The sequence below is a fragment of the Solanum tuberosum genome, unplaced genomic scaffold (genome assembly GCF_000226075.1).
Source record: "Solanum tuberosum cultivar DM 1-3 516 R44 unplaced genomic scaffold, SolTub_3.0 scf00396, whole genome shotgun sequence".
NCBI lineage: Eukaryota > Viridiplantae > Streptophyta > Magnoliopsida > Solanales > Solanaceae > Solanum > Solanum tuberosum.
The window spans coordinates 52243-68949 of record NW_006239319.1 but is presented as its reverse complement, the minus strand read 5'-3'; positions in this window follow the sequence as shown (position 1 = coordinate 68949).

The window sequence follows — 16707 nt, the reverse complement described above, 5'->3', positions numbered from 1 at the left end:
TCCATGTCTTTTATCAACATAGTCATATTACCTTTCTTGCTCGATAAAAGGGATAACCTAGACACAAATAAGCCCATTCTCTCTTCATATCATCCACCATCTCCTGAGCATAACAGGATAGTTGGGTAAACTTGAGGTTGTACTCTTGCACACTCATAGAATCTTCATATTAAGAAAATCTCTTACCTTTCCTTCCCAGCTCTTAGGGAAAGAAGCGCCCTACGAAAGCATCTTCAAACACAGCCCAACTCAACTATGGTGCCCCTTCTGAGTTGTTCTTCTTCCATTGATCAAACCATATCCTAGCAATGCCTTTGAGTTTGTATGCAACCAACTCCACACGCTCAGCATCAACAACATGCATGACCTCAAACACTTTTTGAAGTTCATCCATGAAATTTTTTGGATCTTCATTGATCTTCGACCTGGTGAACTCTGGGGGATTCATCTTTAGAAACTCTCAGAATCTAAATGTATCATTAACATTCTAATGGTCGGCTCCTTGGCGAGCAACATGTTCTGTCACCACTTGGGTCAACATCTGAATGACATTCCTGAACTTAACATTAGTGACATCTCCTTTAGGGGGTTTCACTTCTGGTGCATTGGGAGCTTCTTGGAATTGAGGATTAACATTCCTCCTAGACGGATGCTCTCTAACAGCTCTTCGTGGAGGCATGATCTGAAAAGACATGCGTAATCACTAGTTAGAGGAAACTTTTATAGAGTTGAACTATATTACACGAATAGGAGTATGAAGAAAGTGAAATGTTCCTAAATACCGTAGTCTCCTAATTATAGATGTGGCGTGCTTCACACCGATAAGAAGGACCCTACAGACATGACTTCATAGACACCCTAGGACTCTTGAACTCTGTGCTCTGACACCAAGTTTGTCACGATCCAAGCCTATACCCTGGTCATGATCGGCACCCGAGAACCATTTATGATCCCCAATCGAACCCTTGGCCTAGCTAACTATGACTCATATATCTCTTAAAAGATATGCGAAAGCTCAAATAAATGAGAATTTAGACATTCAAATGGAAGTTTTAAAACACTGTCTTGAAATACATAACATAATTCATAAGTTAAATAAACAACCGGAGAAACAATGGAAAACATATAATTCTAAAGCCTCTAACTATTTCAAGATAGATGTCGGGAAAATACTCCCAACACCTCAAATACTACTAAAAACTGAATGAAATTGGAGTCTCCCAAAAGCATGGAGGCTTCACCAAATATTGTGTACGAGTGTAAGATGATCTCAATAAAATACATGTTGATCCTAAACATTTGTAGCTGCATCATTAAAGATACAAGTTGAATGACATTAGTACGTTGAATGTACGAGTATGTAATTTGGCTAAATGAACAACTAACTGAAGTGAATGACTGAAAGCAACTCAACTGAATCAATACATGAACATGAAGTGTAAACCATGTAAGCTTTACAATAAGATATGCAATAAAAATAGTATGAAAATAATATACTTTACTTGTGGTGAGTTTTTCTAACCCACAACTATTACGATGAGCCTAGAAATGATACAACGTTTTGCCCATATTGCAAGGGCCATGCTATATTTTACCGGGGTATAGGATGATATTGTAACTATGGATCCATCTAATAGGCCTTCTTAGAGGTAATGAGGAGTCGGATGACGAATCAATGCTATCATATCATATGTTGGCTATGTAGTTTTATGGAACTTTTGAGTTATAAAAGATTCTAACCCAATTCGGTGCTCGATACTACTCCCAAAATAATAAATATCAATTATGCTCAATTCACCCTTTTTAAAGAAAAGGGCTATTACTTTACTGAAGTAATCTTCAAAAACAAAACTCATACTTGCATTTAAACGTATACTTATGGACTTATCTTTCATGCGTAAGATCGATATGCATAGCACTGAAAATTCTTATATTTTTCTAAAAATAGATCCCTTAAACTTTCCATGTAAATTCACTTTAGTTTTGAATGCACACTTAGACACATGATTAGGATATGCAATGATTTTCAAAGGTAAATGGAGTTTGTAGGAGCTAATAAAGAGAGGAAAAACGTAGCCACAACTTAAAAGGAACACGTGTCGGATGAAACAATGAAAGAATTGGCCCAGCGACGCCTGCGTACTACTGGCACAGGGCTCCAGGCCATAAAGTACTGGAGCTGGGTTTGGGCTCACTGCTGGCACGCTGCCCTAGGTTCCAAAGTACTAGGACTGGGTTTAGGCGCACTGCTGACGCGCCTCCCCAACCTTTCCTTAGCGACCTTGACAAATTTTTTTGTTGAAATTAAGGCTTCAAACTAGTTTAGAATTGAGAAATTTCTCTTAAACTCTTCTTGTTTATCAAACCCAAAACTAATACATGATAACTTCATACAATTCCTTTGAAAAATATAAATTTACCAACTCAATAAGGTTGATGTGATTTTAAGCATGAACAACACTATAAGATTCAAAACAAAAGAATCAAAACCCCAATTGTTAAAGAACCAAATTCAAATATTAAGAACTATGAATGGATCCTTTAGATGTAATGATTTCTTGACTAAATTTAGATGTAGGGCATGAAGAAGAACAAGTTCAATACTGTGAGAAACCTTACATACCTGAAAAGAACAAAGGTTCTTAGAGAAAATTGTTGGAATCTTGAAGAACGCTTGAAACCTAGCTTCTTCTCATCTTGGAACCTTGCTCTAATTTCTCTAAGTGTTACAGAACGTGACAAATTGAATTAACGCTATTTTAGACCTTAATTAGGTGAAGAAAAATGTAACACCCCAAAAATTTCTAAGTTAAGATCAAAACTATTCTTCATTTACTTGTAGGATCATATCGTGTGATTCTTAAATTTCCCATATGTGTAAAGGTAAATTATTTAGTGTGGGAATGATTTTGGATATCAATAAAGATCACTAGAAACTCCTAGCACAAAGTAGAGTTGAAAGTTTTCTTACCGGTTGAGACAGACGCTTCTAACATAGGATATGGAGAGATCCTGACTCAATATTGTCCAGAAAATAAACGTCATTACATTATTCAGTTTTATTCTGGTAAATGGAACGATGCTCAGAAAAATTACGCCACTACAGAAAAAGAAATATTGGCTATAGTTAAAAGTGTTTTAAAGTTCCAAGGTGATCTTTATAACCAGAGGCTTAATACAGACCATCTGATGTACAAGGGATTATTGGATTTTATGCAATCTAAACAAGGAAATGATATTATTCCTCAATCATATTCCACAGTTCTCACAGATGATGAGAACATAGAAATATTTGATCAAAATGATAAAAAAGAAGTTATACTTCTTCTAGAACAAAGTGATTTGCGATGAAAAAATGACCCATGGCAAATAATTCACAGGTATCTGGATTCAGTTTCTTATACTACATCTGCTTATAAATACAGGGTGCATTATGAGATGATACTCTCAGCAACAGAGTCTGGTGAATTCTAGCATTTTTACCCAGCCAATACCAAAAAAGTTTAAAACTTTTCAAAAATTATTATAAAAAGAGTTTTGGCTCCAGAAGAATGGGGAATGAGCCCCTTAAAAGAGAGGGATTATATCCATCCAGAACAAAAGGTAGCAGCAAAATATAATTACTGGGAATATATGGATAGCTTTAATAGAGCTCTATTATATGAAAATGCTAATAAAAAGCATTCCTGGTTTATAAAAATATGCTCTCATGTTTTTAACCAACCTATACCAAATTGGTTTTGTCAATGGTGGACTTTATATGGTCCCTTAGTAAAAAATTTACCTGAACCTTACAAAAGATTATATTCTGAATGGGTGGATATCTCCCCTAAGCTCATAAGTTTAGAACAAGATAATATATTCTTTGAAGGTATGATATTGATGTACTTTTTTATAGAATTTTCAATCCCTTGGATTATGAAATGGTCTGTAGAGGTTAATAATACCCCTGAAGGATTTCTATGTTTACAGAGAACTTTTTATACAAAGTTTTGGAATAAATAAATACAAAAATACCTCGAAGGAAAAATTCATGGTCAAGAAATTATAGATTTAATAAATACAACGATGGACAAATAACAAAATACAAAAAGATCAAAATCACAGGTAGATGATCTTAGTCAATTCAAACAGATTGCAAGAAAGCTTCAGATGAAGAAATGATTAATATCCAAATCAGAAGCAATAGCCATATATATAGAGGAAGTAAAAAGTGATTTAATGAAAAATCTCGATATAGATATAAGGGATGATATATCCATGGAATCAGCTAGCCACACCAATGAAGATGAAGAATCATGCATGGCAGGAGAAGCACAAAGTTCTAATAGCAGTGAAGAGATTGACATTGATACTCTTCTCCAAAGACTCCAAGATCAAGTGGAAGAATCTTCCAGCAACACCGCCTGCAAAGGAAAAGGAAAGGTGTAAAGCAAGAGAGCCCCCACAAATTGAATAATTGGGGTAATAAGTCAAAAAATTTAATAAAATAAGTCATGCTAATAGGTGTCGACCACATGTTCTAGTGAAAAGATCACGTGTGTTTGTCGGTCTTATCCTTTTCTTATTGGCCATTGTAAGTTGTGTAGGTCATTTTATCTTATCGTTTTAGATTTTCTGACTTCTATATAAGGAGGCGAGATTTTATTTAGAGAGGCAGGTCTTAGAACCCCTCTCTCTCTAATATTGTAATACTTTCTTCTGTAAATTTTTGAGTTTAAATAATAAAAACTTTCGATTTGGTACATACTTCAAGTTCCTCAGGAGTTCTTCTCCAAGTACTATTTTAATTTTAGTTTGTTTTTCTTTATGTGCTTAGCCTAAATGATAGGCTAGACTACATGTGTTGAACTATAACATACTAGGTTTCTATAAGAAATGGTGATTATGTCTATCGTTGAAACTTATTGAACAGTTCTACTAAGGTTAAGTTAAAATGATCCAGGCAGATTTTTGAAAGGCTGTCGAAGGATTCTGTTGGATTACCAGTTAGCCAGGATGGCGTTAGGGCGTTAGGGCAAACCCGGATAGTAGAAGCTTTCACTAATCTTGCCAGGATTTTTTATACTTGTAAAGGCACCTTGAGTAAAACTGAACGATCCTTGAAACTTTGGTATCAGAGCCATGGCCTTGTAGTAGTTATAGATGATATAGTTCAACACAACTTTAATTATGAATATCATAAAAATAAGATCTACTGTTAAAAACAGTAGGAAAGAAGAATATGATATACCCCAACATTTAGATCACTGATTGTAGTAGGAGAACTTATAAGTTTCCTTCTTTCTAATAGGAGATTTTTGAATTCCGCCATGGTTTATGAACCTTCTTTGGTAAGGACATCTTTTGTGATATGATTTTGAGAAATGGAAGTGTTGCTGATTTTATCAATAATCTGAGCTCTTATCTCCGGATCTTTAACAATTTGTAAGAGTTCTATGACTTTGTCATTATCAATGACATTGATGCTTAATTCCTTGATCTGATAGATCTTATAAAGATCATTTTCTTACTACTAAATTTGTTTTTCCTCCCTTACAATCTTTCTAAATTTAAAAGGACAACAAGACTGTTTATTTTAATGCTCTTTCAAAATTATTTTAAGATAATACTGCTTTACTTACTGCTCAGCATATTAATATTATGATCAAACAACAAAATTATGCTAGCATTCATATGAGCATACTAGGAGAATAGATTACTTCTATTCATGATAATGTTGATAAACTACTTTCTAGAATTAATTCTAATACTAAAGGAAAAGAGAAAGTAACCAATACCAGTATCCAATTAGCTGATGGCCTCATCCTGGCAGTAAGATGAAAAAGATTAGTTTAAATATTCTCTTGTGAGAAAATCAGGCAAACTATTATCTGAACCCTTTTTATAATGGATATCAAAATCAAATGGAGCTAATAACGCCTGTCATCTTGCAAACATTTGTTTTGTAAAGGATTTAGCCAAGGATACTGCTATTCTTTATGACAGGCTAAAAACTATCCCTAAATCTTGGTCTGATAATCATACTGAAGCAGTTAAAAAGATTAAAACAAAGATTAATAACCTTCCTTGTCTTACTTTGGCCAACCCAAAATGGGAAAAAATGGTTGAGACCGACGCTTCTGACATAGGATATGGAGGGATCCTGACTCAATATTGTCCGAATAATAAACGCCATTACATTATTCAGTTTTATTCTGATAAATGGAACGATACTCAAAAAAATTACGCCACTATAGCAAAAGAAATTCTGGCTATAGTTAAAAGTGTTTTAAAGTTTCAAGGTGATCTTTATAACCAGAGGCTTAATACAGACCATCTGATGTACAAGGAATTCTTGGATTTTATGCAATCCAAACAAGGAAAGGATAATATTCGTCAATCATATTCCACAGTTCTCACAGATGATGAGAACATAGAAATATTTTATCAAAATAATAAAAAAGAGTTATACTTCTTCTAGAACAAAGTGATTTGCGATGGAAAAATGACCCATGGCAAATAATTCACAGGTATCTGAATTCAGTTTCTTATACCACATCTGCTTATAAATACAAGATACATTATGAGATGATACTCTCAGCAACAGGGTCTGGTGAATTCGAGCATTTTTATCCAGTCAATACCAAAAAAGTTTATAACTTTTCAAAAATTATTATAAAAAGAGTTATGGCTCCAGAAGAATGGGGAATGAGCCCCTTAAAAGAGAGGAATTATATCCATCCAGAACAAAAGGTAGCAGTAAAATATAATTACTGGACTATATGGATAGCTTTAACAGAGCTCTATTATATGAAAATGCTAATAAAAAGCATTCTTGATTTATAAAAATATGCTCTCATGTTTTTAACCAACCTATTTCAAATTGATTTGTCAATGGTGGACTTTATAGGCCCCTCAGTAAAAAATTTACCAGAACCTTACAAAAGATTATATTCTGAATAGGTGGATGTCTACCCTAAGCTCATAAGTTTAGAACAAGACAATATATTCTTTGAAGGTATGTCATTGATGTACTTTTTTTATAGAATTCTCAATTCCTTGGATTATGAAATGGTCTGTAGAGGTTAATAATACCCTTGAAGGATTTTCATGTTTACAGAGAACTTTTTACACAAAGTTTTGAAATAAATTAATACAAAAATACTTCGAAGGAAAAATTCATGGTCAAGAAATTATAGATTTAACGAATACAATGATAGACAAATAACAAAATATAGAAAGATCAAAATCACAGGTGGAAGATCTTAGTCCATTCAAATAGATTGCAAGAAAGCTTCAGATGTAGAAATGATTAATATCCAAATCAGAAGCAATAGCCATATATATGGAGGAAGTAAAAAGAGATTTAATGAAAAATCTCGATATAGATATAAGGGATGATATATCCATGGCATCAGCTAGCCACACCAATGATGACGAAGAATCATGCATGGCAGGAGAAGTACAAAGTGATATTAGCAATGAAGAGATTGACATTGATACTCTTCTCCAAAGACTCCAAGATCAAGTGGAAGAATCTTCCAGCAACACCGCCTGCAAAGGAAAAGGAAAGGTGTAAAGCAAAAAGTCCCCACAAATTGAATAATTGGGGTAATAAGTCAAAAACTTAATAAAGTAGGCCATGATAATAGGTGTCGGCCACATGTTCTATTGGAAAGACCACGTTTGTTTGTCGATCTTATCCTTTTTATTGGTCATTGTAAGTTGTGTAGGCCATCTTATCTTATCATTTTAGATTTTTCGACCTCTATATAAGGAGGCGAGATTTTATTTAGAGAGGCAGGTCTGAGAACCCTTCTCTCTCTCTAATATTGTAATACTTTCTTCTTTAAATTTTTGAGTTTAAATAATAAAAGTTTTCAGTTTGGTACATACTTCAAGTTCCTCAAGAGTGCTATTCCAAGTACTATTTTATTTTTAGTTTGTTTTTCTTTATGTGCTTAGCCTAAATAATAGGCTAGACTATTTGTGTTGAACTATAACATACTAGGTTACTATAAGAAATAGTGATTATGTCTATCGTTGAAACTTATTGAACAGTTCTACTAAGGTTAAGTTAAAATGATCCAGGCAGATTTTTGAAAGGCTGTCGAAGGAATCCGTTGGATTACCAATTAGCCAGGAGGGTGTTAGGGAGTTAGGGCAGACCCGGATAGTAGAAGCTTTCACTAATCTTGCCAGGATTGTTTATACTTGTAAAGGCACCTTGAGTAAAACTGAACAATCCGTTGAAATTTTGGTATCAGAGCCATGGACTTGTAGCAGTTATAGATGATATAGTTCAACACAACTTTAATTATGAATATCATAAAAATAAGAACAACTGTTAAAAACAGTAGGAAAGAAGAATATGATAGACCCCAACATTTAGATCACTGATTGTAGTAGGAGAAGTTATAAGTTTCCTTCTTTCTAATAGGAGATTTTTGACTTCCGCCATGGTGTATGAACCTTCTTTGTTAGGGACATCTTCTGTGATATGATTTTGAGAGGTGGAAGTTTTGTTGATTTTATCAATAATCTGAGCTCTTATCTCTGAAATTTTAACAATTTGTAAGAGCTCTATGACTTTGTCATTATCAATGACATTGATGCTTAATTCCTTGAACTGGTAATAGATCTTATAAAGATCATCTTCTTACTACTAAATCTGTTTTTCCTCCCTTACAATCTTTTCAAATTGAAAAGGACAACAAGATTATTTATTTTAATGCAATTATTTGAAGATAATACTGCTTTACTTACTGCTCAGCATATTAATATTATGATCAAGCAGCAAAATTATGCTAACATTTATATGAGCATACTAGGAGAACAAATTACTTTTATTCATGATAATGTTGCTAAACTACTTTTTAGAATTAATTCCAATACTAAAGGAAAAGAGAAAGTAGCCAATACCAGTATCCAATTATCTTCATTTGATTTTGATATCCATTATAAAAAAGGGTTCAGATAATAGTTTGCCTGATTTTCTTACAAGAAAATATATAAACTAAATCTTTTTCATCTTACTGACAGGATGAGGCCTGTCAACAATTATAAAAAACACATGTCAACAATACAAATTTTTATAATTATTAAAAAAACATTAAATTAAAAATTTGTTACTGTTTTTCAAAATTTAAATTTTTTACAGTTATTTGAAACAATAGAATTTCATTATACGTATATTTACTGCGTTTTTTTGTTGAAACAAACAAATACGCTCTCTGCAATTTCTTAGTTCATGGCTATGTTTCTATTTGCATTTTCTTTGGGTGATTTTAGTGTTGTTTGAATATTTTTTTTATGATTAGTTAATGAAGAGAAGATTTCTTGGCTTAGAAGAATATTCAGAAAGAGATGTAGACGACATTGATGTTTTTTCTAAGATAAGTTTATAGTTTTTCCTATTAATCGAGAAGAGTTTGTTTAATTTTGTTTAAGATAAGAAGTATGTTTTATACTATCAATGTGCTTATTTAATTTTGAAAGGAAATATGTTTAGCTTTTGTTGTATTATAGTTATGTTGTCGGTTGATATGAATACTATTCTACTTCTTAGATTATCATAAAATGTACCATGATATATTAACATGAAGCGATCTGAATTTTGAAAGGAAATATGTTTAGCTTTTGTTGTATTATAGTTATGTTGTCGGTTGATATGAATACTATTCTACTTCTTAGATTATCATAAAATGTACCATGATATATTAACATGAAGCGATCTGAATTTTGAAAGGAAATATGTTTAGCTTTTGTTGTATTATAGTTATGTTGTCGGTTGATATGAATACTATTCTACTTTTTAGATCTTCATAAAATGTACCATGATATAGTAACATGAAACGATCTGAATTTTGAATTTGTTCGACTCTCAATATTAAAATGTGTTTTTTAACGAAATTAAACAATTAAACTTTAATGTTCTAGGTGTTCTTTTAAGTATTTTGGGATCATTGTACGTTCATTGCACTTAAGTGATTGCTCAACCAATATTTTTTGACATTGATGAACATATTCTCAATTCGGTTGATGTCTTTCTTTTCTATTGAGATGGTAAATGAAAATCCCTTTTGTATTAATCACTTTTATATTTGAAAAATATAATAAAAAATAAATAATAGTTTCTAACACTTGAATTTCAATTTATGTTCACATAACATAAATCCACATAAAAATAAGAGTTCATTTTATGTATAATACAATGCTTATACTTTAATTTTTTTTTATGATGCATGTGGTTAATTCTTTTTATAATTCTTATGCAGATTATTGATTTTTTTTTTAATGCAATAGAGGTATTATGCTGCATGCATATCCTTATTCTTGTTTCATGTTGTCTCTCACGTTTTGGTGCCTTTATTTTTCAAAAATTAAAAAATATATTGTAAGGAAAACATAAATCACGTGTTTAAAAAATTTGAATGAAATAAATTAAAAAAATCAAATAAAAATATAATAAATTATGTAACTATACATTGATATTATTATGTGAAGTTTTTCTGCTAAGATAAATAAAAAAAAGAGAAGGTCAACTCAAGTTCTCTTATATAGCTTCAAATATATTTTTCATATATTAGATAAGACTGAAATTTTCAAGGAAAAATCAATTATCAATTAATGAAATTTAAAATAGAAAAGTAAAAATTTGTTTACATGCCTAAGAATTTTGGAAATAAAGAAAAATTAATATAGATAATATTTACAATTTCATTCATATTTCATAAAACCTAACAATGTAAGAAGATTGAATTTAAATTTAAAACTACAGTATATATACTATTAGATCAGTTTAATTAAATCAAAATATTAAGTATATGTTTAGGTTAAAACATAAAGTATAAATTATATTAATCTTTTAAGAAAAAGGAACAAAAAACTAAATAAAATCATGCACGTCCTTGACCCCACATCCTCACTAACTCACAAACATCCACATGCATGATTTTAATATTTATAGATTAAATTTCAACAAATTATAATATTTTTTAAAACAGTTTCATTTTCAAAAAGAAGTTAGACACATTCTTCTAATAAGATTCTATTTTATTGAAACTGTATTTCCACAAAATATGCCTAGGATATAAAATCAGGATTAAACTTTTTTTTCTATCTACTTAAATTTAAAATTATTATTAATTATTTTTTAATGTTATATAATTCAAACCAAAAAAATTAGTAAACTACGGGATTACCTAATCGGGTAAAACATTAGCAATTTGGTATTAACATTTGAAGAAAATAAATCAAATTCTTATAGATATTTATTTTCTTATAGTTTTTTAAGTTTTTAAATTCAAAATTTTTGAAATTGCTTTTTTATTTTTATTTTAATAATACATTAGTTTCGAGAGTAGTTTAAAGCTTTAGTATTTATTCAAATCAATATCCTAATCAATTAGCTTTATTAATTTGTAATCAGTTACAACTACCGTTATGGATAATTCAAATGTTTAACACACACACATATATATTATATAACTTTTTTCTTCCTTTTAAGAAATTCATAATTCAAATTATTGTAATTATTAGATCAAAATTTGACAAAAATAAAATAAAATTACAAACTCACAAATAATTTTAAAGCTAATTATAATTTTCTAAGCTAATTATATTTTTCAAATTAATTTTATACTAATTTTCAAAAAGAATTCTATATATATATATATATATGAGTTACACAGAGAAGGATAGTAATGGATTCCTAAAATATAGGTAACTGATTAACAACTTTTTTTCTTCCTTTTAAGAAATCCATAATTCAAATTATTGTAATTCCAATTATTGTAATTATTAGATCAGAAGTTAACAAAAATAAAATAAAATTACAAACTCCTAAATAATTTTAAAGCTAATTATAATTTTCTAAGCTAATTATATTTTTCAAATTAATTTTATACTAATTTTCAAAAAGAATTCTATATATATATATATATATGAGTTACACAGAGAAGGATAGTAATGGATTCCTAAAATATAGAAAAACAAAAAGGAATACCCACATTTGCATTTTCTTTATTAAAACAAAATAATCTGCATATAAAATAATATGTAGAATTTATGAATTAAATTAATTAACAATTGACAATAAAATAAAAAGGGTAAACACTAAAAAAAACAATACGGTTTTGGAAAAATAAATAAAAATAAAAAGAACTTAACTACTTCTGAGGTCTCCTTTTTAAATTTATTTTTAAAAATGGTAGTTATCCAAATTAGTATCCGAACGTCTAAGTTTTTAAAATTTGAATAATAATTTGATTTTGTGTATCCTTATTATGAATTTATATTTATTTAATTAAATGAAAATCATTTTACGTTACAAGTTTGAACTAGAGAGGAGTGTGCTAATAGGTTGCAATATATTTTGCAAATTATATTAATATTTTTACTAAAGTTAGAGTTATTATTTTTAATGCTAAATTCAAATCTGATCTATAAATTTTAAATTTAATTAATTAACACAAATATCAATCCACACTACAAATGCTATTATTAATTCTCATTATACAATGAAAAATAGAAGTTGTTAGAAAAATGTGTGATCTCTTTAAAGGATAAAGTTTTATTAGCATCAACTATTAATATAAAATCAAAACATTATATATGATTGCACCTGCAATTTTAATACTATACTAGTCTATTATAAAACTAAAATGTGCATATTCAAATTTTCAATCAATATTATACATACATAATAAAACGAATTATTAAAAAATTATTCATTTTCAAATATTCGCGCAACGTGCGAGTACGTATACTAGTATATACATAAATAAAGTTCATTAAAAAAATTTAGTTGATCTTATTTTTCTTCAAATGTTTAGTATTATTTGTTGAATTATTTCCATTCTTCTTATCTTCATTTTTTTATGGAGCGAATAGGTAGATTATTTGTCCGCTAGCCGGAAAAAAAAGTTTGAATATACTTGCAAATAACAAAGTGAAAGTCCAAAAACAAGAAGAACAACATTTATCAAAATAGAAATCTTCTGCAAATAATGATATTGTTAGATCTATAATGTCTTTTTGTGAATTTTTTTGGGTTCATTTCATTCAATTTGATTTGTTTCTGTCATTTATTGTACTTAAATTCTTTAGGTTGAATGAGTTATTCATGTTCTTTTTTTATTTACATTTGTAATCTTTGATGATTTTTACTGTGATTAATTTTATTTTTTTACGATTGTGTTATTTTTTATTTAATTTAAGTGAGGTTATTCTAATACTTTTTTTGTTATCATTTTCTGTTAATTTTTTCTATTCAATCATTTTTATTACCATGTTTTTATATTATTGAATTATTTGAATAGAATAATTTTTTAATTTTATTATTTTTTGTTAATTTTTTATTCCATCATTTATATTAACATGTGTTTATTATTGAATTATGGATGTATTCTTCTTCAAATGTGTAATGTTGTCTGTTAAATTATTTATATTCTTTTTATCTTTTTCTTTTTATTTGGTGAATAGGTAAATTATTTGATGGCTAGCTGAATAAAATTTGAATATATTTGCGAATAAAATAGTAGAAGTTCAAGAAAAGAAGAACAATATTTATCAAAGTGAAAATCATCTGCAATGATGATATTGTTAGATCTATAATGTCTTATTGTTTTTTTTTCCAGTTTATTTCATTCAATTTGATTTGTTTTTGTCATATTTTGTACATAAATTATTTAAATCAAATGATTGAACCATGATTCTATTCTTCTTCAAATGTCTAATGTTGTTTGTTAAATTAGTTTCATTCTTCTTATTTTCATTTTTTATGGGGTGAATAGATAGATTATTTGATGCCTAGCCGAAGAAAATTTAAATATATTTGCAAATAAAAAAGTGAAAGTCCAAAAAAAAAAGCAGAACAATATTTATCAAACTGAAAATCCTCTACAAATAATGATATTGTTAGATCTATAATGTCTATTGTTTTTTTTTTTTGTTTCTTTCATTCAATTTGATTTGTTTTTGTCATATTTTGTACATAAATTCTTTAAATCAAATGATTGAACCATGATTCTATTCTTCTTCAAATGTGTAATGTTGTTTGTTAAATTAGTTTCATTCTTCTTATCTTCATTTTTTGTGGAGTCAATAGATAGATTATTTGATGGCTAGCCGAAGAAAATTTGAATATATTTGCAAATAAAAAAGTGAAAGTCCAATAAAAAAAGAAGAAACAATATTTATCAAACTGAAAATCCTCTGCAAATAATGATATTTATCAAACAGATTTTTTAAATAATTAAAAATTAATTACAAACATAAAAAGGAAAAAAAAACTGAAAACACGGTTGGGTTCAAATTTTAATTTTTAAAAAATGTATCACTTCCCACATTTTCTAAAAGATAAAAATATGTATTATGGAAAAAATCCAACTTTTATCACTTGAATTTTAAAAAAAAAAATTAAATGAACATATATATCTATCTATATATAATAGGAGATGAAAAAATGCCACATGTCAGCACCACAATTTTTTAAAATTTTAAATAATAAATAATTAAATATTAAATAGGATGATGTAACTGATCTGTTATTTAAGTGAATTAAAAAAAATTAAAATATTAGAAAAAACTCCTTTTATAGGAAAGAAAATGAATAATTCTTTATTTAATTACTCCCGTTATTTTTAATTCAAAGCATTGTGACAATAGTGGAAGAATGAAAAGTCGTGCAAAAGAAAAGCTTTCTGGCAGTTTTGCCAGTAATTTTTTTATATATATAAAAAATAACTTTATCAAGATTTTCTTTTAATAAAATTTGAGTTTAAATTCAAATTCAAATTCAAATCATGAAAATAGTAGTAGAAAAAATAATCCAAACGAAATGCTTCTTACAAATTTTTGCGGTTATGCCAACTTTTTTTAAAAAAATAAAAAATTGTCAGTTTATCTTTTAATATAATTTGAATTTGAATTTGAATGAGATTGAATTCTTATTAAAAATATTAATCAGTTACCATTTTCAAATTTGAAACTTATAGAATAACTTCTCTCCTATTTCTTAATATTTGTAGATTTGAAACTAATACAATAACTTCTCCCTTATTTCTCAGTATTGTCTTTCTATTATCTTTCATTGTGAAACGAGATTTTTTTTTTTACTTTCACATATCTCCCAATGTATGCAAATAGATATATACATTGTATAAAATGAAAAGCAAACGCCAGAAGATCTAAGGAGATGAAGAACCAAGGAAATAAAAGAAAGACAAATTCATAAAGGAGAAACAAAAATCTCATAAATTCAATCGTCATTCTCATGAATGTAAAGTTGAGAATTTACTGGATTTAAATTAGGAATTTTGTACTTAAATTAGGCTTATAAAAATTTGATTGTAAAGATTTGTTGCAGTAATTAATACAATCAATCTATTATTGTGATGTGATCTATAATTATCTTGGAGACTCTTAAAATAGGTTTTACTTCTTAATTTAGTTGATGAATGTCTAGAGAAAGTGAAGCTATTACAACAGATTGGGATGCGGATTGGATGTGGTTTACTTTGATGTCTAAGTATTTCTTTTATCTAAATTTTGATTAAATTTACTTGATAAGAGTCACACATCTGGGAATTGACATGAACGAGAAAAGAACAAAAAAATTTCGCCACACTATAATGACATGTTATGTTATCACTTATACTATGGTATATAGGTGAGTGTTTCTTACTTCTTTATATTTGATTGAGTGTTATCAAGAAGTAAGTAAAAATATAAGTTATATATTAGATATTTTGTTAACAAAATTTAAATTAGAATTTGTATACCAAACATCGCAGCATACGGGCTCATCATATTGTTTTGATAAAGTTTTGTGTTTTGATATAGATCAAAGTAAAAAATTGTCAAAGCATGGATCTGTTTTGAATCAAAACACGGTTTTTAGGTGAGTGCTTCTTACTCTTATTCTTTAAATTTAATTGAATTATATCAAATGAAACTAAATTCAAAAATAGTATATTGTTATATTAATTAAGAATATAATATTATACTACAATTGTTGATCTTGTGCAGAATACATCGTGAAAAATGTTGCATATTAGTGTTAAAAGATTAGTTAATACGAAGCATGGACCTTGGAGAACCAACTTCAAATACAGATCTATGGAGTGGATAATAAGCTTTGCCTCACATGTTTTCGATATATATTTTTCTCCTAAAATACTTCTTATGAATACTTATCTAAATTGGATTAAATATCGCCGCAAAAATGATATTATTTTTGTGAAAACTTATCTAAATTGAATTAAATACTTCTTATGAACTTATCTAAATTGGACCAAATATCATCCTAAAAATGACATTACTTATCTAAATTGAATTAAAATTTGTTTCAAATAGTAAATTGTGAAAATTCAAAAAATATAATAGTTCATGAAAAGTTATCTAATATATTTAATTTTATTTAAATTGAATTAAATTTCGTTTCAAATAGTAAATTGTGAGAATTCAAAAATATATAATAATTCATTAAAAGTTATCTAATATATTTCATAAATTAACTCTTTATTGAGTTCTAATTAGATTTGGTCTAATCCATTAGATGTTTAATTCTTAAGTTTTATAAGTTTATTTATCAAAATTCTTATAACTGCATTTATATTTTACTTTCATGTACAAACACTTTAATTTATTGTTTATTTGTTTATATTCACATGTTATATTAAATCAAGATGATGATTTTATTGGGAAATAACGAGAGGTATG